Genomic DNA, 22,536 nt, shown 5'->3' with positions numbered 1-22,536 from the left:
TACAATTGCGGAAGTTTGAACATTCTTTGACATTTTCTTTCTTTGGGATTGTAATGAAAAAGGACCTTTTCCAGTCCTGTGGCCACTGCTGAGCCTTCCAAATTTGCTGGCATATTGAGTGCAGCACTTTCACAGCATCATGTTTTAGGATTTCAAAAAGTTCAGCTGGAATTCCATCACCTCCACTAGCTTTGTTTGTAGTGATGCTTCCTAAGGCCCACTTGCCTTTGCACTCCATGATGTCTGGGTCTAGGTGAGTGATCACAGCATCATGGTTATCTGGGTCAATAAGATCCTTTTCGTACAGTTCTTCTGTGTATACTTTCTACCAGAACCTGAGAAGAAAATATTCCTCTATTCGCTGGGCTGGCTTGTCAAAATCTGTACTAGTATATCCTGTTTGGGGCACCACTTTTTAAGAGGACCAAAGAAGGCCAACAAGGGTGGGAAAAATATTCAGACACTATATTTTTAAAAGGTTGAAATCATTGAGAATTCTTTTTAATTTTTGCTTTTGTTTTAACTTTAATAAGCATTACTATAGGGCTTCCCTAGTAGCTCAGATGGTAAAGAATCTGCCCATAATGCGGGAAACCTAGGTTCAATCCCTTGGTTGGGAAGAGCCCCTGGAGAAAGGAATGGCAACCCACTCCAGTATTCTTGCCTAGAGAATTCCATGGAGAGAGAGTTGGACGTGACAGATAACTCACACACACACACACAAGCATTACTATAGCACTAAACAATAAAACAATCAAAAAAAAATTTCAAATTTTAATTCAGTAAACAATCAACATGATTTATTGAAAACTACTACAGGCTAGGCACTGCTCTAGGACAGACCAGTCTAGACTCTTGACTTCTTAGAGCTTGCATGCTAATGGAAAACACAGAAAAATCAATAAATAATATAATTTCTGATACCTACAGTCTTACTACTGACCATGACTTTGTATTACTCTGAATTTCTATGTTCATGTGTATATATTTTTATAGGGTTTGGGGTTTTTTTAGGCATCTTTTTTTAAAGATCCTCCTTTAAAGCAGGATCTTTGCACTTTTGATTCTACTCTTCATTTAACATTATTTTTGAAAACATACTTTGCAAGTTGCTGCGAAGACTTTAATATGTGTTTTGCACTTTTAACACCACAATTTACTTAATATTCCTCCATTCTTCCAACACATGTTATGTCCAGCCTTTGCTGTAAATGCAACAAAGGACTAGGTTGAGAGTGAATTTCCTCTCCAGAGAAATTTGGGCAAGGTAGGCAATAAGCTGTTAAGTTTGCAGGAGGGCTTTTTTTTTTTTTTTTTAAGCTGTGCCGAGCTAGTATGAAAGTGCTGAGTCCTAACCACTGAACCACCAAGGAATTCTCTGTAGGAGAACTTTAAAGCTGGTGGTAGGATCCCAGAACATTAGAACTAACATGCTTAAATAATAAGGAAGCAGGCCATATCCAATCACTCCAGGCAAAACCTCAGCTAAAAAAGAGAATTCTTCATGTGGTAAGAGATAGTAGAGTAGAGGTACATGAGCTCTAGCAAAAAGCTCCAACTGACTACTGGCAAGGAAGCAACCCTCTGGCACTCTGTGAGAGTACACTATCAAGCGCAGAGAAACTTCTCTCAAATTCCTTCTCAGTCTGCTGTAAGAAATTAAAAGCATGAGGCTAACCTTTAGGAAACTTAGTGAGAACTTCAGTGGTATCAGGAGAAGAGAATGGGCCAATAAGGGCAGTTATAAAGTCAACACTGGTAATCCCAAAGGCACCACCGAGGGCAGCTCTTGAGAAGATCATACAAGAACATCAGTGGCCAACTAAGGTCACCAGGCAGTAGAGCTTTGGGCAGCACAGCCAACTGCAGCAGAACCAACAAATCGACATCCACAGAACAGTCAGAAGCCAGTGAACCATGATTTGGAAGGATTTCGTGATAATCAGTCTCAAAATCAAAGATGATTTTCATAATCATTGCCTAGAAGATTTAAAATGTAGGGATGGAAAAAAAAAAAGATGTAGGGATGGATTATGAAGATAATTTAAAGAAATCACTTAAAGGTTGTCATGAAAGCAAGAATATAGAATATAGAATATTCTAGAGGGTTCTGGAATGGAAGTTTCTACAAAAGGTTTTCAAATCAGCATAAGGAATAACCTTTTGACCTCTAAAACTACTCAACAATGAAACAAGTTTCCTCACAAAGTGGTAAGATCCCTTTTTATTAGATGTATTTAGCAAAAAGTGATCAACTTTTGTGGCTTTTGTAAAGGAGAATCTGAGTGTGATTGCAGTTTTTTGTTGTCATTCTCTACTAATGTAAAGAATTTTTACATATCTTTAAATGTAATTTTATTTTTATCAAAGTTATCCACAAATAGAGAGGAACGTAAAGATACAAGGATAAATACCTGAAGGACAGTTAACGAACATGCCCTCAAAAAGGAGAGAAAAATTAAAAGGAGGTAATTCATTCAAGAAACACTGTGCTCTTATTACATACCATGTTCTGTACTAAGTACTGGAGAAACAAACAACAACAACAACAAAATAGACTAAAAATAAATAAAACAACATACAGAATAAATACAATGTAATATCCTCAAGTGTATCCAGGAACAGAACAAGCACATTAGTGGGAAAACTAATAAAGTCCAAATTAAGCCTGGAATTTACCTAATAGTAATATATCAATGTTGGTTTCTCAGTTTTGACAAAGGTACCCTCATAAAGTAAGATGTTAACATTAGGAGAAACTGGGTGAGGAGTATAGAAAATCTCTGTTATAATCTTTACAACTTTTCTATAATCTAAGATCATTCGCCAAAAGGTTTATTACTTTAAAAAAACTCAACCCTTAATGATAAAGCTACTGCAGTTCCTCAAAAAATTAAACACAGAATTACCATGTGATCCAGCAATTCTATCAATACTTCTAGATATATACTCAAAAGAATTGATAGCACAGACTCAAAGAGATGTTTATACACCCACGTTCATAGCAACATGATTCACAACAGCCAAAAGGTAGAAACAACCCAAATATCCATCAACAGATGGGTGGATACACAAAAAAAAATGATATATACATATAACAGACATGACTTAGTGGCTAAATGACAACATATAATAAGAATATTATTCAGCCAATCCTAACACATGGTACAACATAGATAAACTATGACGCATCAGGCTAAGTGAAATTGTTGCTGTTTAGTCCGTAAGTCATGTCCAATTCTTTTGTGACCCCATGGACTGTAGCCCACCAGGCTCCTCTGTCCACAGGATTTCCCAGGCAAGAATGCTGGAATGGGTTGCTATTTCCTTCTCCAGGGGATCTTCCCAACCCAGGGATCGAAACTGCATGTCCTGCATTGGTAGGTGATTCTTAACCACTGAGCCACCAGGGAAGCCCTAAGTGAAATTAGCCAGTTTCAAAAAGACAAATATTAGGTTGGTACAAAAGTAACTGTGTTTTTTGTTTTTTTTAATCAAAAATGTTTTAATGATTAATTTTAGAGATTATTTAACATTGTGGGTATATCCAGATGAGCTTAAGCACACTTTGACAGCACACTATTGAATGTTATAGTTTCTGTGTTGAAATATGTAAAGACATTCTCAAACTAGTACCTAGGAAGACATACATTTATAAATATACACATTCTAGATTTGATAAGGTAAATGTAAACAGATGCCGTGACTCCTTCCAAACAGAAAACCCACAAGACTAATTAAGAGAACCCAACTGGCTCCCTGTAATATGAATGTGCAAAATTAAAGCATGATAAACTGATATTTACATAAATATCAAACCATTCATTTATACATTGTCAATGACCTTCTCAGATGTGTCACGAGTGGTTCAATGAATGTTTTTTTCCTCCAGTGGAGAAGGTATTCAGAGGCTAAATTCCAACACTTTAAAATGACACACACACAACAGTCTTTATCTGTTTGACCACTGCTTCTAGGGTATGAGACATGATTTTAGGATAAGCAGTCTTATTTTTAAACAAATCTTTAGAGTCGGAGCAGGAAAAAAAAACCTTACAGGTGCTATTAGATTCACATTAACCAAATCATCTCTACTCAGTTCTCCAGTTCTCTCATGCTGCAGCTATCTGTTTAATTTTACCTTGAATTTTTCTAAGGTCCTTCCCACCCCACCCCTCCCCATTATGGTAAGCTAGGCACATTTTCAAAGGAAGTTTGTGTCAAAACAGACAGATAGCAGTATAGAAATCAATCCAAATTTGGACCCTGGCAACCAGTCCCCTCACTGCTCATCTACGGGCCTCTGTCAAATTGTTAACTGTTCAGTCATGTCTCTTGAAAAGTATACATCTTCTCTAAGTGGAAAGCAAAATGGGCTTTGTTTCCTGTATAAAAATACTTACACTTAGGAAATTTAAAATGGCCTACTCATCCTACACACTTCCTGAAATCTTGAAGACAAAGAATATATACTTAAGTTTCATCAAGACTGCTTTAGCTCCTCCCTCCCTTTTTACATTATTAAGAGTGGCACTCAAAATAAAAAAATAAGATCTGTTAAAAAGTTAAACTGACTGTTCCACTAGATCTGAACCTGCCTGATTTAAAGCCACATTACAAAAACTGAAGGTGCCGATTTCACACGGACAAGTCACCTGAAGTTCTGTGTCACACGTTAAGTTTCATAAATCACGGTGGTTGACTTTTCTGAACGGAGCTATTAAATATGAATAAAAACTTGAAACATACCCTAATTGAACTAATAAGCTTTGGGCCCTGCTTTTTCCATTTTAAGGCATGTGTGTTTCTCTACTGTAACAACATTATACAAATTTACAATCACATGCATGATCTACAGTAAAAAAAAAAAAAAAAAGTTTGGATTACAGTGTTATTAAATTGTGAATCACAATTCAGCACCTATCATGTTATAACTAATAAGGCAACAGCAGTGTCGTTTACTACAATAACACGCCCTCCAGTCTAGCGCAGGGGTCGGTGAGAGCCCAGAAATGTTAAAAAATCTTACGTCTAATTGGATAATCTGTCTATGTCTTCTGGGGGTTTGGAACTGATGGAAGAGGTCCTACGTGAGTCACACTATTGTAGGCTGACGAGTTACAGCAGTTGTTGACGAGCATCGGCACAACTCAGATGTGCTTACAACCGGATGATGCGGCTCAGAGGCCGCCAACCCTCGGACCTCAGTCCTTCCGCTGCTTCCGCTGCTTCACATTGTTCTCCATCGAAGAAAAGCTGCCGGTGTGGCCATTCACGGCGGCCACAGAGCCGTTCTGGTGGTCCTTTTGGTGCTCTCTCCTCCGGGAGACCCCCTTCTTGTTGTAGGTCTGAATGTAGAAGTTTGTGAAGAGGGCGATCAGAGAAATCATGTATCCGATCTGGAAATACAACCAACCGAGAGGGAAGGTGCATGGCCAGACGACTCCACAGCTGGTCTGGATGATGGTCAGCACGAACTGAAGCAGCTGCCCCTGCGTGATGTACTTCTTCCACCAGAGGTACGGCCGCATGGACGGGATGGACGACAGGCCGTAGTACGAATACATGAGGACGTGGATGAAGCTGTTAAGTGTGGCGCCAAAGTAAGAGTGGCCGCAGGGGACCCAGTTCATCACGAACCACCAGATGTTCAGCATGCTGGCGTGGTGGTACACGTGCAGGACTGTGATCTGGTGGTTGTTCTTGCGGAGGATGAAGAAGAAGGTGTCCATGAACTCGATGAGCTTGGAGAAGTAGTACCACCACAGCACGCGAATGATCTTCATGTCGGCTTCTCCTCCACTGCGTGTGCCCTGACAGAAGAAGTTGTACTGGCCTTCCCATATTCCCGTCACTAACTCACAGAACATATAGAGAGACAGCAGAGTGAGTCCGAGGTTGTACACCACTAAAATCCTCCGGCAGGAGAACGGTTGCCTCGTCTTCATATATTTTGGTCCCAGCCACACGATTAGCAAGTACAGAATGGAGCAGACCAAGGTGGAGACATAATTGTCCAGAAGAAACCATCCTTTAACTCGAGTATCTTACCTCGGGGCCGAGCCATGCCCGGAAATAGGTGCTAAGCGATGCATCGAAGTGCTCCATTTTAAAACCTCTTAGGCCGAGCGCAGCGGCGGCTCGGAGAAGCGGCTAGGCGGCGGTGGCGGCAGAGCCCGGGGACCAGCCGAGCGGGGAGGAGGCTTGAGAGGTATCAGCCAGCAGGAGCAGCGGCGATGGGAAGAGCAACTGTGGTTTTTTGCATTGAACTTTCCCATTTGATATTGGGATAAATTCTTAAATGTGGTTATGTTATACATCATTTTAATGCACACTTCTCACTTTTTTTTTTGCCAATGACATTACTTAGTATTTATATTTATTTTAGACTATAAAAATGATGTTAAACAAAAAGCAAATTCGAGCAATTTTTTTTATTTGAGTTCAAAATCAGTCATAAAGCAGTGGAGAGAATTCACAACATCAACAATGCATTTGGCCCAGGAACTGCTTAACAAACGTACGATGCAGTGGTGGTTCATGAAGTTTTGCAAGTGATGAGAGCCTTGAAGATGAGAAGCATAGTGGCCAGGCAATGGGAAGTTGACAATGACCAACTGAGAGCAATCATCCAAGCTGATCCTCTTACAACTACACAAGAAGTTGCTGAAGAACTCAACGCTGACCATTCTACAGTCATTCGGCATTTGAAACAAATTGGAAAGGTGAAAAAGCTCAATAAGCGGGTGCCTCGTGAGCTGACCACAAATCAAAAAATTCGTTGTTTTGACATGTCACCTTTCATTCCACCTAACAACAACAAATCATTTCTTGATCAGGTTGTGACATGCAATGATTGAAAAGTGGATTTTATACACTGTGTGACGACCAGCTTAGTTTTAGACTGAGAAGGAGCTCCAAAGCACTTTCCAAAGCCAAACTTGCACCAAAACAAGGTCATGGTCACTGTTTGGTGGTCTGTGGCTGGTCTGATCCACTATCGCTTTCTTAATTCCAGCAAAACCATTAAATCTTTGAGTAGTATGCTCAGCAAATCGATGAGATGCACCGAAAACTGCAATACCTGCAGCCAGCACTGGTCAACAGAATGGGCCTAATTCTTCTCCATGACAATGTGCGACCACATATCGCATGACCAATGCTTCAAAAGTTGAACGAATTGGGCTACCAAGTTTTGCCTCATCTGCCATATTCACCTGCCCTGTCGCCAATCAACTACACTTCTTCAAGCATCTAGACAACCTTTTTCAGGGAAAATGCTTCTACATCCAGCAGGAGGCAGAAAATGTTTTCCAAGAGATCATCAAATCCCGAAGCATGGATTTTTACACTACAGGAATAAATGAACTTATTTCTCATTGGCAAAAATGCGTTGATTGTAATGGTTTCTATTTTGATTAATAAAGATGTGTTTGAACCTAGTTATAATGATTTAAAATTCACAGTCCAAAACCTCAATTACTTTGTACCAACCTAATAGTTGGTGATGGACAGTGAGGCCTGGCATGCTGCGATTCATGGGGTCACAAAGAGTCAGACACGACTGAGCGACTGAACTGAACTGAATATTTTGTATGATTTCACTTATGTGGGGTATTTGTAGTAGTCAAATTCATGGAGACAGAAAGCAGAATGGTGTGCTGGGGACTAGGGTGAGAGGAAAATGGTAAATTAAAATAGTATTTTATAGGTACAGAGTTTCAGCCTGGAGAAATGAAAACCCTGGAGATGGACAGTGATGATGACTGCACAACAATGTGAACACACTTAGTGCCAAAGAACTGGATACTTACCACTGGTTAAAACAGTGTACTTTACATTATATTTTATTACAATTTTTTAATATAGTCAAATAAATACAATGATAGAGGTCTGAACAGCAGAACTCTAACTTCCCTGAGACTCTGACTTCTAAGATGAGTTCTGAACAAGACAGTTGTCCTAGGGGAAAAAATTGGGGGAAGGAACACTGAATACAGGTAGAAGTGTATTAAGCATGGTAGTCTATACCAGCAATCAAAAACTACAACCCCATAGGCCATGTTCTGCTATCTTTTTTTGTACAGCCCACGGACTAAGAATGGTTTTTACATTCTTTAATGGCTGAAAAAAATTAATCAAATTTTAATGTTCATAATTAAAGGTACCCTGGAACAGAGCCATGATCATTCACTTACATGTTGTCAATAGTTGCCTTCATGCTACCACAGCACAAGTGAGTAATCATAGACAAAAAAGGCCCAAAAAACTTAAAATATTATCTGGCCTTTTACAGAAAAAGTCTGCCAAACCCTGGTCTAGAGGCCTGAAAGTAGTACCTGTGGTATGGATTTAACAAAGATGTGTCTGAGAGAGACAGACAGTAAATGAGATAAGCTACAAGGTGCACGTGCTTAGTCACTCAGTCATGTTGGACTCTTTACAACCCCATGGACTGCATTCTGCCAGGCTTCTCTGTCCATGAAGATTCTTTAGGCAAGAATACTGCAGTGGGTTGCCATGCCCTTCTCCAGGGGATCCTCCCAACCTAGGGATCTAACCCAGGTCTCCCACATTGTGGTGGCTCAGTCGGATTCTTTACCAACTGAGCCACCAGGGAAGTCCAAAGCTATAAGGTAAAATACTGCTAGGCTAAAGAATTTGAACTCGTCTCAACTTGATTCTATTTACTATGAGAAGCTACTGAAGAACTGCACTGAGAGTAATTTGCCTAGATTCACCTTATGTAAAGGCAATTATTTATTCATGTCTAAAGGTAGCTGAAATATTTTATTAAAAAACAAAACTTGCCTCTTAAAAAAAAAAAAAAAGACGAGAAGCATACCAGTAAGGTTAACAGTGGTAGGTTGTCTCACTCTGCAACTCCATGGACTGTAGCCCACCACGCTCCTCTGTCCATGGAGTTTTTCCAGCCAAGGATACTGGAGTGGGTTGCCATTTCCTTCTCCAGGGGATCTTCCTGGACCAGAGATCAAACCTGCGCCTCCCGCATTGGCAGGCAGATTCTTTAACAGTGGTAGGTAGCATATTTGAAATTTTTATTTCCTTTTTTGTGTTTATGTTTTTCATATCTTCTCAAATGAGAAGAAAACTGCTTTCATAATTCAAATCCAAAAATAACTACTTTTAAACTCATATTCATACACACACATTTTTTTCTCTAGGTTCTATACACTTCTCCCCTCCCCCTCAACTGCTCCCACCCCTTCAGCCTTAGGCAGAAGGAGAAAATATGTCTAAGGAAACCTATCCATATAGCAAAACTATAAAAAGATGCCTCTGTCACACTTACAAAGGGTAAATAACATTCTACCTTTTCAAATTACCTATTCGCTTTATAGGCATGAAAGAATAAAATGTTGGAAAGCAATGCATTGGCAGAGCACTCTTCTCATATAGGGCTTTCATCACATCAAAGAGTCAAATCAGTAATATCTTTTTGAAACTAAAAATTTTGTTAAAGGACAGGAGAAAATGTAGAGCTTGCAAGTCAGGTCAAAATGTTGAAACAGATGCAAGATAAGACCATATATCTCTGCAAATATAATTATGGGCTTAAGAAATGCAAAGTCTTTGATTTATACACAGCACTTTGCACTTACTGATACACCGCTTGTTAAGATTAAACTCCTTTTTAATGTTATGTTTCAATTCCTTGACTGAATTGTCAGGGATTTGTGTGCAAGGAACCAGAACTTTTCTTTTGTGCATCCCCCACAGCACCCCATACAGAGCCCATATATGGTGGTGCTTAATACATACCTACAATTGAATGACAGAATAATTAACCCTACTTGAGCTCACAGACTGAAACCTGCACACCTACAATTCACACCATTAAGTCTGTCTCTATGCAATAGTTTAAAGACATTCCTGGGGTGGGTACTGCTGATTCTACTGGATTTATTACATTGGGTTTCTCCTTTAGCAAAGAGCTCAAAGTACATATGTAATGTTAAAATAGAATTCCTGACTACTGAGAAGGTGGGTGTGAAAGTGGGCAAATGAAAGAAGAAATCTATTATAATACCTTGCCTTCAAAGAATAAGCATTATTCAACTCTAGAGATTAAACCACTCTAAAAATGTCTCTGAACTAAGGCTCCTAACTGACAATATTAAACTTTGTACTGGCTAAATTCCATCACAATAAACATCATTAAAACCAAAACTAGGCATTAAAAAAAAACCCTAAAAATCTCAGCTAATGATCCATATGTTCATGTATTGTAAGATAAAGTTTTAGTTATTTACTCTCTTTTGCCAAAACAAAACTTCTAAACTTTTTCCAAGCATTAGCTTGAGCATCTACTACATGCCACACACTGGGGAAACAAATGAATTAAAAAAGTCAGTCAAGGGTCAGGATGGGGAACACATGTACACCCATGGCTGATTTATGTGAGTGTATGGCAAAAAATATTGTAATATTGTAATATTGTATTGTGTTAACCAAAATATTGTAACGTAATCAGTCTCCAATTAAAATTTTTAAAAATTTTTTTCAAAAAAAATAAACACTATTTACCCACCAAGAGGGAAAAAAAAAAAAAGCCAGTCAATATTAACAGACTTTATATTCTGTTATAAATTAAAGTACCAACAACAGAGCTGAGGAAGTACTGTGCACTGAGGAGCAAACTTTTATCTGTGGAAATTTAGGGAAATTACATAGCAAATGTAAGCTACACACAGAAGACTGAGCAAGAGTTTGAGGCAAAGAGCAGGAAGAGAAGTAGAAAGAGTATACCAGGCAAACAGACGGTTATACACAGCAGAACATGTTGGGCATGACAGGAATGATAAAGAGGAAAGAGGATAGAAAGGTAGGGCAGAGTTCAACAGTGATAGGTCTGGCATGCTCAACTATGAAATCTGGAGTTTATGCCCCCAAGTAAAGGAGAGAAAATAGTAATCTTTAAGCAGCACAGAGACAAAAACCTGAAAAATCAGTTTATATATCAGGAAGAGCCTAAGTCACATTACAATCATCTCAAAAGTTTTATTTAATATTGTACCATAAGACACAGTAAATACAAACAATCTAAGGGTGACTTATTTCTCTGTCTATGCTTTCAGCTTAGCTTCAGGGCTCAGTCACTGGCCCTCTTCTCTACTTCCCTGGCTGACCTCACCAGACCCAGATTTTTAAACACCATCTACGTATTGATGACATCCTAAATGTATATTCACAGTCATGACTTTGACTTTGGGCTCCAGACTGAACAATCAATTACCTATTCCTGGATATACCGCGTGTGTGTTAATCACTCACGACTCTTTGTGACCCCATGGACTGCAGCCCACCAGGCTCCTCTGTCCACAGGATTCTCTAGGGAAGAATAGTGGAGTGCGTAACCATTCCTTTCTCCCAGGGGATCAAACCCAGGTCTCCTGCATTGCAGGCAAATTCTTTACCGTCTGAACCACCGGGAAGGATATCCAGTGAGCATCTCAAATTCAACATATCCAAATAAACTGTTTGGTTTAAACCCCAGACTAATAACTCCTTCCAGTTTTCCATCTCTGTATGTGACACTAGTTGCTCTAGCTAACCTTGGATTCATCTTTGATCCCTCTCGCATCTCACAACTAATCTATCAGCAAATTCTATCGATTCCACCTTCCAAATAGACTCTGAATCTGACCTCCCCTCACACTGCCTCCATCACTGCCTCCCTGACCCAAAGCCACCATACTTCATCATACCATTCCAATGACTTCCTGAATGGTCTCCTGCTGCCCCTCTTGCCTCTACAGTAGTCAAAACAATCTTGGAAAAACATAAATTAGATAGTATCATTTTTCTTCATAAAACTTGTCCAATGAATCCCACCACACTTAGAATAAAATCCAAAGCCCTTCTGGTCTATAAGGCTCTATACCATCTGAGACCCACCAACTTCTCAATATCATTTCCTACTACCAAACTCTTCCCCACCATTGCCACCAATTAATACTGCAGCAATCTCCAAACTCTAGCACACCAGCCTTCTTGCACTTCCTTGAAAATCTCAAACTGATTCTTGCCCCAGAATCTTTGCACTAGTAGTCGCTCCCACTGCTTGAAAAGTTCCACATGCTAGCATGGCTCATTCCTTATTATTCAGGTTTCTTTACCTATAAAAAAAAATATTTAAAAACCAAATTCACAGGCAGGTGATCAAGGTCAACATTGTGACAAGTCATGTTGACTCTAATCACGGAAAAAACATCAAATCCCAATTGAGGAACATCTGATCAGTGCTCTTCAAAACTGTCAAGGTCATGAAAACAAGAAAAGTCACGAAACTAGCATAGTCAAGAGGATCCTAAGAGGACATGATTAAAAGGTACTGTGGTTGTGTAATGGAAGGTTCTGAGAGGCAAGTATTTCCTATGAACTCTCTGCAGATGACTAGGAAGAACAAGGAGCCAGCTTTGTTTGGAACAAAGTTATGGCCATCTGGGTCACACATGGCTTATGTTTGTTTTCACTTTTTCCCTACATCCCTTCCTTTCCCTTTTCCCCCTCACATCTTCTTCCCTGTAATTTCACCCATAAAAAGCATTGTATGAGCATATATGTGTGTGTATGTGTTCACTCACTTAGTCGTGCCTGACTCTTTGTGACCCTGTGGACTATAGCCTGCTAGGCTCCTCTGTCCATGTGATTTTCCCAGCAAGAATACTGGAGTGGATTGCCATTTTCTACTCCCGGGGATTTTCCCAACCCAGAAATTGATCCCAACTCGCCTGCATCTCCTGCACTGCAGGTCGATTCTTTACCTCTGAGCTACCAGGGAAGCCAACAAACCATTAATAAATTTTTGAAAGTATTTATGATATCCTAGATGAAATTCTGGAATAGGAAAAAAGACAGTAGATAAAAACTAAAAAAAAAAAAAACTGATTAAACTATGCAGTTCATAATTGCGTTATCTTGGTTCATTAATTATAATACATACACCACACAAACATAAGACATTAATAATAGGGAAAACTGGGCATTCAGTATTTAGAGACTCTCTATACTGTCTTTGAAATTTTTCTATAAATCTAAAACTGTTCCAAAAAATAACAAGCTTTTTTTTAAATTAAACTCATCCAAAAATCCTATCATTCGAATAAAATCACCATTAGTTTATGTTTGATATAAACCATCTTAGATTTCTACGTAAATGAACACAGAGGTATATTCCTACAAAAATGTGATCACACTACAAATAACTTTAAAACTGGCTTTTTACACTTAACAATATATGTAATGTGCTTCAATGTGCTTTCCAAGTCGTTACTAGAAATCTCTATCATGCCTACTAGTTACAAGACATAACCCTCTAGGAGGGCATCTTATTTATGTAGCTGAATCACTCATTATTTAAAATTTACATTTTTCTTGGGTTTTTCTTTGCTACTATTTAAGACTATTGTGCTCACTTCAGCAGCACATATACTAAAACGGGAAAGATGCAGAGATTCGCATGGCCCCCACACAAGGATGACATGCAAATTCGTGAAGTGTTCTGTATTTTTATGCAAGGCAGAAACCAACACAATATTGTAAGCACTTATCCTTTAATTAAAAATACATTAATTTTTTTTAAAAAAGACAACTCTTAAACAAATATGTTTGCAAACTTACCAGTTAGGGCCTTAATAAAGAAGAGGAGCAGCTTAGTGATAGGTTATTAATGCTTCAATGTGTGCTTAGTCGCTCAGTCGTGACCAACTCTTGGCGACTGGCGACCCCATGGAGTGTAGCCCACCTGGCTCCTCTGTCCATGGCAAGAATGCTGGAGTGGGTTACCATTTCCTCCTCCAAGGGATCTTCCCAACCCAGGGATCGAACCCAAGTCTCCTATGTCTCCTGCACTGCAGGTAGATTCTTTGGAACTGAGTCACCTGGGATGCCCATGCTTTCATTAAGTATGGCCAAAATATTCTCCAGAAAGGATGTTCAAAAGTAAATATCCATGAACAACAGTGTATGAGTGTGACAATTTCCCCATTCCTATGCCAATATTAGATACTACCATTATATCACATATATACCAATCTGCACGGGAAGTTGTTTTGTGTTGTTTATAAGTAGAAAATACTGTATTTTTATCTTTATTGGTTATTTTTATTTCTCTATGCATGCAGTCTATCTATTCAGGTCTTTTGACAATCCGTTAAACACTAAAGTAACCTTCTGAGTCCAACCAAAGTAACCTTCTGAGTCCAACCTGCTACAAAGATTTTTTTCCCCACATTTTGCCTGACTTTAGTCATCACTGGTTCCCCTACACCTGGAAAACTGCCTGGCACATCAAACACACTCAATAAATATGTCAAATGAATACTAAATGAGTAAAGTTGTCTTTTAACTTGATGGTATTGTTGCCAACTAGAGGCTGTTTTACATAATAATTCTATCAATCAGAATTCTATCAGTCATAATTGCCTTTGCAATCATGCTTAGAACAGCTCAACCTATGTGAAGATTAGAAAACTGCTTATCCGTTTTTCTAAAGCAGTAATTTTTCTTTAAATGTTAAGAGTTTATTTACAAAGCTTCTTTGTTGCACAGAAAGTAAAAAAGGTTGTGACAACCTCTTGTAGCCACAGACGGCTAACTCAGCAATCACAGTTATCCATGCTACAGCAAGTCTTACACAAAAACCTAACAACTCTTACAAATTTGTTGGGGTGAAGTGCCCAAGGTTGGTGGTGGATTTCCAAGAGGGACTAAATGGAGAAAGGTGGAATGTCATGGGAACTATTCTTTGGCTCTTTGGGTGACTGGGTAGGTGGGTGTCCTGGGGTTTGTATCACAGTTACCTTTAAGAAAAACAGCTAAAAATTCATGTCAGCAGTCCAACCAATACTGAACAGTTCTTTTCCTGCAAGTTATTTGGGGTCTCACTAACCATCTTCTTCTTCATCATCTGTTTCTCTCTTCCTTAAAGCAGGAATTTTGACTTCATATTTTATACTTAATTCCCCCAGATTTTGGATGGCAGATGGTTGAATGGCATCACCGACTCAAGGGACATAAGTTTGAGTAAGCTCTGGGAGTTGGTTATGGACAGGGAAGCCTGACGTACTGCAGTCCATGGGGTCTCAAAGAGTCGGACACAACTGAGCAACTGAACTGAACTCCCAGATTTTATTTACATTTTAAGGTAGGATTCCATTTTTTTTCTAAATGGTTAGCCAATTGTTTCAACATAAATTCAAAATTCTTTCTCAACTAACATGAAATGTCACCTGTATAACACTAGTCTTTTTGACCCAGTGCTGTCTATTCCAGTTACCACTTACTGTTTTGATTACCATAGCTTTATTTGTATATTCAATAGTACAAGTCCCCACTTAATTTTCTTCTTTCAAAATTTTGTGACTTTATAAGCTCATTCTTCCAAATGAAATTTAGACTCATTTTGTCAAGTTTTCGAAAAGAATTCTGGTTGGAATTGTAAATTATCAGCCATATGACCTTGTGCCAGTTAACTACTCTGTTGCTATTTCCCTCATTGGTAAAATGGAGATAGTAGTACCTAACTCACAGGTTTGTTATGAGAACTAAGTGAATTAAGACATATAAAGTACCAGGCTAGAAAGATGTTAACTATTAGTGTAATTGTTCAAAAGTGATAAATATTATCATGATTGTTCAATAAATGTTTTCCAGATTGTGCACCCACAAAATTCAAAAGGCTCTTCAAGATACACCAAATGTACTATAAAGCATAGGCAATGATATGAAAAACATATAATGTATGCCTGCTTCATTTCACTAAAACTTTGACCCTTGGTAAAACGCAGAACTGACACTAGGAGCAGAGAACTATGAAAAACACCAAAGGCTGGTGGTAGGAAGCCTCAAAATTTTTATAAAGACTGGCCCACCAAGTGGAGAAAATCACTTCTTTCTAGTCAGCGTTTTGGGGCACTAGCACATGCCCTCTAACTCCTTTTGTTTCCCTACCTCCACAATTATGACACTACTACTTCCCTCTTGATTTCTTTCCAAAAAAACACAGAGGGACTAGACGTCTAAAACAAAATACTTTTCAAATGAGATAGTGGCCAGGTACAAAGTATATATGCTACTGCTAACTATAGACAGACGTGTCCAGAATATTGTAACAAGTTACCTCCAAGTTTCCCACATCACTGAAAGGCTGGAGGGAGGGGGACTATTGTGGGTTTTCTCCTACCGGGAGACCGGCTTATCTCACAATGATTGTTTTTAATGGTTTTGCTATCAGCATGACATTGGGATGAGGTAGAGGTCATATACCTTCTAAAATAACAATAACAACCTCCTATGCAGAGCTGTACGAGGAGGAAACAGAGGCCAGGACTGGCAACGTAAAAGCGAGCTCAGCCCAGGTCGACTCTGTGGGCTGCAGCCTGCCAGGCTCCTCTGTCCGTGCAATTTTTCAGACAATACTGGAGTGGGTTGCCATTTCCTCCTCTAGGGGATCTTCCGAACCAAGGGATCGAACCCGCGTCGCCTGCATTGGCAGGCGGATTCTTCACCGCTGAGCCACCCGGACAAGCCCCAGGACTAGAACATGTCTAGCTAATTGCAAAAGCAGCCAAAGGCCTACACCCTAGGTGTCCTCATTCCCAGAACCGTGCTCGATCCACCACACCACACAGCTTCTCCCCGACGCTTGCCACGCTTCGAGGTGGGAGGAGTAAAAGCAGCCAGTCGGGCCAGAGCAAAAGCGCTGGAAAACCTAGGAACGGCGCAATCGAGAGCACATGACTGGCCGCTCGTCTCCCCTTCCACCCTCCCCCGTCCCCGCGCCAGGAGCACGCGCTGCCAACCTCGTCATGTGACCTTCACGCGGCCCCAGCGCTCCCCCTACTAGGAGACTCTTTCCAGCAGCCATTTTGCCTAGAACTTGTCGTCCGTGCTCACAGCGGAGCAGGACGCCACGAAAACCCGCGGCCAGACTTTACAGGCCGCACACGCGCTTCGAAAGAGTGCTGGGACCGGCAAGGGAGAGCCGAACCTCACTGAACACGTCGCACCCCGGGGCGCCGGGGAAAGCTGTGGGTGCGCCTCCAAGTGCGATTGGCTGTGGCGTCCACGTGACGCCATTGCCCCCTACCCTTTCCTTGCCCCCCCCTCAAAAAAAACCAGACAGACTCTTAACACCTCGCGCCAAGTAATCGCCGCTGGGCGCGTGGGGACAGACGGGGCGCGTGGCAACCAGGGCGCCTGCGCGTACCTGCCAGAGCCGACCGCAGCGGGCCCACGCGCCGCTCCGCTCACGGGTCCGGGAATCCTCGCGCTGCTGGAACACCCGGCTAGTCATTGGAGGCCAGGTTTGATCACGTGATCAGCTCAGGCCCGCCCCTAACCGCTAATCACCTGGCACCGTGCTCGAAGCGGCGCCGAAAGTCGTTCGCACGCGGAAAGGGAGGGTAGTTAGAAGACCTCCTTCTTAGCCGTTATGAGATTACATTCCTAAAGTGGAAACGAGAAAGCAGGGTCTCAAAACTAAGTAAGGTCACACCTACCGCTTTAACTTCGCGTGCCCCTCCAGGAGCCGGGAACCATCGCCCTTGGGCGCTCCCCGATGCACGCCGGGATATGTCTGGCGCCCCTCGGTGTGCTGCAGAGCATGCCGGGAAAGGCACCTCTCCCGATTTCCTGGCTCTCACCTCACTGGTTTTCCTTTCTTGTCCCGTAGAAAGCCCTGTCCTACGGCGGGGATGCAGGCAGTTTGGGTAATTATGGGAACGAGACTGGGTGTAACAAGCACTTTCAGTCTCCCTTCCCCCACTCGTTTGATCTGTGTGGTTTTAGGGAAACCGCTTAACTTTTTTTCAGGGAGAATGCATTTGGTAAGTTCCTGCTGAGTGCCTTTTTGAATATTGAAAAGAAAAAATTATTTGCCTACAAGCAAACTATCTGAAGTTTGTGGTAGCAGGAGGGGAAGAATGCTAATTTAGGTACAACTTACTGTAAACCCCTCTAGCAAGTAGAATGTCTTTGAGGACATAAGACCAGACCTTTCTTGATAAACATACTACTATTGTTGGGGAAAGTGGAGGTGAGAGGAGCAGGAGGAATATTAAAGGAGCCAGAGATGTAGCCCTACTACATTTTCTGTTTCAACCTAATCTAGCTATGATGTATTGAAGCCAAAAAAACACCATCTACTAAGATGAGAAAAGGTGGTCTTGCATTTGAATGACTTAATTTTGTATTGTATTCACGAAACTGACCTCCAGAACAAATACAACAACAACAAAAAACTGATATTCTACTCCCAATTAAAACAATTCGTATCTGTTCTGCTCTAACTCCATTCTTCAGCTTTGCTGATTTCAAAACTTTGTTTTTTCGGTTAACAAAGGGATGATTAAACTGGAGGAATTTGACTAGCACTGCTCAGACTCAAGAATGATGATTTATAAGGTAGAAATTAAGTGTGTTAATTTATAATGCGGTTATCAAGCCAAAATTTGTTTTGCACACCTTTTTCTGGTTTCAAGGCACTTACTTGATAAGCCTAATTACTTATCAGAAGATTATGTTCTGACGAGGAAATCAAAAGAAAGGAAATTAGACAATCACATGTACTAAAACTATTAAATTAATAGCCTATCAATGTTAAACTTGATGTTAATCAAACAGTCCAGTATACTTTAATGTGACCAACAACCCTGAGAGAAAAGTACTATACTAATATTATCACCTTCTGAGACAGTCTTGAGTGGGAACTAAAAAACCCAAGCAGTTGTGACGCACAACTATGTTGGGGTCATTGACTATAGTGAAAAGAGCTCTGGCCTTGAAATCAGACCCATCTGAGTGAACTTGCAATTCTCCACTTTCTGTACTTTGACCTTGAACAGATTTTTTTTTAACATTTTAATCCTCAGTTCCTTTAACTTCGATTTGGGGCCAATAAACTTAGCCTTTGGATTGTCATGATGATTCCAAAATAAAACATATTTTGAGCACCTGTCACAGTCCCTGGTGAATAGGAGGCACTGTATAGCTGTGAATATATGTTAGTGGTAAAGGCTGTGTTTTAACCACCATCTTGTGTCCAATACAGCATATTCTTGAATCCTTTTTCCACCACTATTCTGTTTCTCCCCTAGACAGTGCTAGAGGCACACCAACAGATTCTTACACTGCAGATCTTTTTTAGATTCCTTGGTGGCTGGTGCCCATCTGTTGGTACAAACTGTTACATTATCTCCTACTTTCATTTCAAGGGTTTTTTTTTTCCTCTTAATCTGTCATTTTAAGATGCTGAACTGTAGACATTATTGAAGTAAAATAATGATATTAATAATATAGAGATGGCTAGAGGGTATAGGGGGCACTTGTGCCTGCACTTGATGAAGGTTAAAAATTGCTTACATTTAAATACCTCAGAGTAAACACATCCTCAAAACTCACTCTTCCTTCACTTATATAACACAATGTTTTAGACTCTCCTTTCCCAGTCTCCTTCCAGCAGTTCATTCTCCTCTCCTGCCCTTATCCATTCCTAGCAAGGGACGGTTAGCAAGGGCAGAGCTTCCTGTAGACATCTGAAATTCAGTGTTCCAAAAATCAAACTCATTGTCTCTTTGCATCACACTCCTGCTACTACTGCATTCCCTTAAAAGGGCAAAGACACCACCATTTCAATAAGCCTCCCAGTCTAGGAAACCTTCCTACCCTTATCTGGTCTTTTTCATCTATTTGTCAGTTTCAATTAGTCACAAAGTTCTATTGCTTCAAACACTGAAACTTTTTTTTTTAAGGTAAATCCCTACTTTCAACTTCTCCCACTATTACAGCATTAGTTCAAACCTTATCTCTGTGAGACCCTACAAATACAAGTATATGAATTATTTTGTTATAATGATAATAGTGTGTTAAGTTGATTTTAGAATACAAAACTTGTCATCTATATTGTTTTACAATACTCTAGTAAAAGGTTTATAATGTCCTACACAGTGAATGCTCTTAGTAAGTTTGAGTGAAATAATTTTTTAATGTATCTGTTTATTGAAGTTTTGGACAGATACTTTACTGAGTGTTGAAGAGTATTAGTGGTGATCTTGAAAGTAGTTGTTCACTGTTATGCTATCCTCAAATATTTCTGGTTCTACCAACTTCCAGGAACATGATATAATTGCTTTTCCTTGCTCCTATAAAGTTAGGAATGACTACATGACTTGCTTTGGTAATGAAATATGAGTGAAAGTGACATATATCACTTCTGGGAAGAAGCTTTAAAGGCCAGCACGGAATTCAGCCATTTTCTCTTTCGTTTTGCTACAGCTGCTAACAGTGTTCCAATTGGTGGTTACTCTGTCAGCCTTGGTCCCATAATATGGATGGCATAGAGCTGACACACCTAACCAACTGGCAGTGAATATGTAGCATGAGCAAAAGATAACTTAGGTAGATTTCAGACACTGAGATTTGGGAACATTCAGTGCAGTTCAGTCACTCAGTCGTATCCAACTCTTAGCGACCCCATGAACCACAACACGCCAGGCCTCCCTGTCCATCACCAACTCCTGGAGTTTTCCCAAACTCATATCCACTGAATCGGTGATGCCATCCAACCATCTCATCCTCTGTCAGCCCCTTTTCCTCCTGCCTTCAACCTTTCCCAGCATCAGGGTCTTTTCAAATGAGTCAGTTCTTCAAATCAGGTGGCCAAAGGATTGGAATTTCAGCTTCAACATCAGTCTCTCCAATGAACACCCAGGACTGATCTCCTTTAGGATGGAGTAGTTGGATCTCCTTGCAGTCCAAGGGACTCTGAAGAGTCTTCTCCAACACCACAGTTCAAAAGTATCAATTCTTCAGTGCTCAGCTTCCTTTATAGTCCAACTCACATCCATACATGACCACTGGAAAAACCACAGCCTTGACTAGACGGACCTTTGTTGACAAAGTAACTGGGAACATTAGTTATTGCTTGTAACATAGCCACACTGAATTATACAGAAATGGAGGAAATTATTAGTGACCAAAATCCATTTTGTTAAGGAAACAACACAAATGCTTGTGGACAGAGGAATGGATAAGCAAAATACAATATATACATACAGTGGAATATTATTCAGCATTGAAAAATGATGGAAAATCTGAAACATGCTACAGCATGGATGAATATTGAGGATATTATGCTACATGGAAAAAAGCCAGTCACAAAAAGACGAATACTTTGTACTCATATGAGGTACCTAGAGTACTTAAATTCATAGGGACAGAAAATAGAATGGCAGTTGCCAGGGGTTGGAGGGAAGGGAAGATGGAAAATTGCTGTTTAAAGGGTATAGTGTTTCAGTTTTGAAAGATAAAAAGAGTTCTGAAGCTTGCACATCAATATGAATGTACTCACCACTACTGAATGGCACACTTAAAAATGGTTATGATTGTAAATGTTATATATATATATATTTACTACAGTTTTTAAAAGATAACAGATACCTGTTAATTGAGTGAAAGAATGAAAGAATATGTAAGTTAAGACAAACATTTCTGATACTTATTTATCAATTCAACTTCACTGAACTTGGCCACTTCTGATGGTTACTAGTATTGAGTATTTGTGTGTGTGTGAGAAAGAGAGAGAAAAACAGACACACTGCTCTTTGGTTCATCTTACTTTTCTGAAACACAGATCTCATCGTATAATGCCTCCATTTTAAAACCATTGAGAAAGTCCGACTTAGCAAACATTTTGTTATGGTTGCCACTATTGTATCTTGTCCAAATTATCTCTGTCCACCTCAGTTTACAAAGATTGTCTTCTGTGTTTTGGGGAAGAAGTTTAATAGATTTAGCTTTTAGTCCAATATCTAGCTCAAATTAATACTAGTGTATGGTGTGAGGTAGGGGTTGAGGTTCACTTTTTTCCATAAGGATATTAAATTATTCAGCACTATTTGTTAAAGACTGTTTTTCCTTCTTCCAACTACTTTGGCACCTTCATTAGTTATCTATCACTGTTTAACAAGTTATTCCAAAGTTTAGCAACTTAGAAGCTTTTTTTTTTTTTTTTTTTTGGCTTCTTGGCTTGTAGGATCTTAGTTCCCTGACCAGGGATCAAACCTGTGGCCCTGTGGCACTGGAAGCTCAAAGTCCTAACACTGGACCAATAGGAAATTCCTTTTTTTAATTTTTCTTTTTTCTTCTTTTGGTCTGCAGCAGCTTTAAATAGCAATATTTTTTTTTTTTTTTAATAAATAGCAATATTTTTTACCTCATAGTTTCTGTAGTTAAGGAACTTGGGCATATTTTATATGGGTGCCCTGGAATAAGGTTTCTCATGAGGTTTCAGTCAAACTGTTGGCCAGGACTTTGGTCTCATCCAAAGGCTTGATTTGAGAGGAGGGGAGTCCGCTTCCAACCCCACTCCTGTGGTTCTTGGCAGACCTTTGTCCCTTGACATATGGGCCTTTCCACAGGGCTGCTTTACAACAGGGCTACTAGTTCTTTACCAATAGCGACACATCCAAGAAAGAAAGAGTGCCCCCACAATGTAAGTCATAGCATTTTTTA

At 39.9% G+C, this 22,536-nt stretch overlaps 1 protein-coding gene, 1 non-coding gene and 1 pseudogene across 2 annotated transcripts in view; 1 reads left to right on the top strand and 2 right to left on the bottom strand.

Annotated features, from left to right (window-relative positions):
• MGA (MAX dimerization protein MGA) overlaps positions 1-17,278 on the bottom strand; it is a 151,829-nt gene extending 134,551 nt beyond the window's left edge. The window contains exon 1 of the mRNA XM_065941005.1: positions 17,234-17,278. The gene's annotated coding sequence lies outside the window, so the exon portion shown is untranslated. The remainder of the gene's footprint in view (positions 1-17,233) is intronic.
• LOC136171659 (very long chain fatty acid elongase 5 pseudogene) lies at positions 3,478-6,225 on the bottom strand (annotated as a pseudogene).
• Positions 13,432-13,535, top strand: LOC136172747 (U6 spliceosomal RNA). The gene has a single exon (XR_010664094.1). It is a non-coding gene; the product is annotated as a U6 spliceosomal RNA (small nuclear RNA).
• Positions 17,279-22,536: the final 5,258 nt, after the last annotated feature.

The sequence above is a fragment of the Muntiacus reevesi genome, chromosome 7 (genome assembly GCF_963930625.1).
Source record: "Muntiacus reevesi chromosome 7, mMunRee1.1, whole genome shotgun sequence".
NCBI classification, from domain to species: domain Eukaryota; kingdom Metazoa; phylum Chordata; class Mammalia; order Artiodactyla; family Cervidae; genus Muntiacus; species Muntiacus reevesi.
The sequence above is the reverse complement of the archived record's forward strand: the minus strand, read 5'-3'. Positions and strand labels throughout refer to the sequence as shown.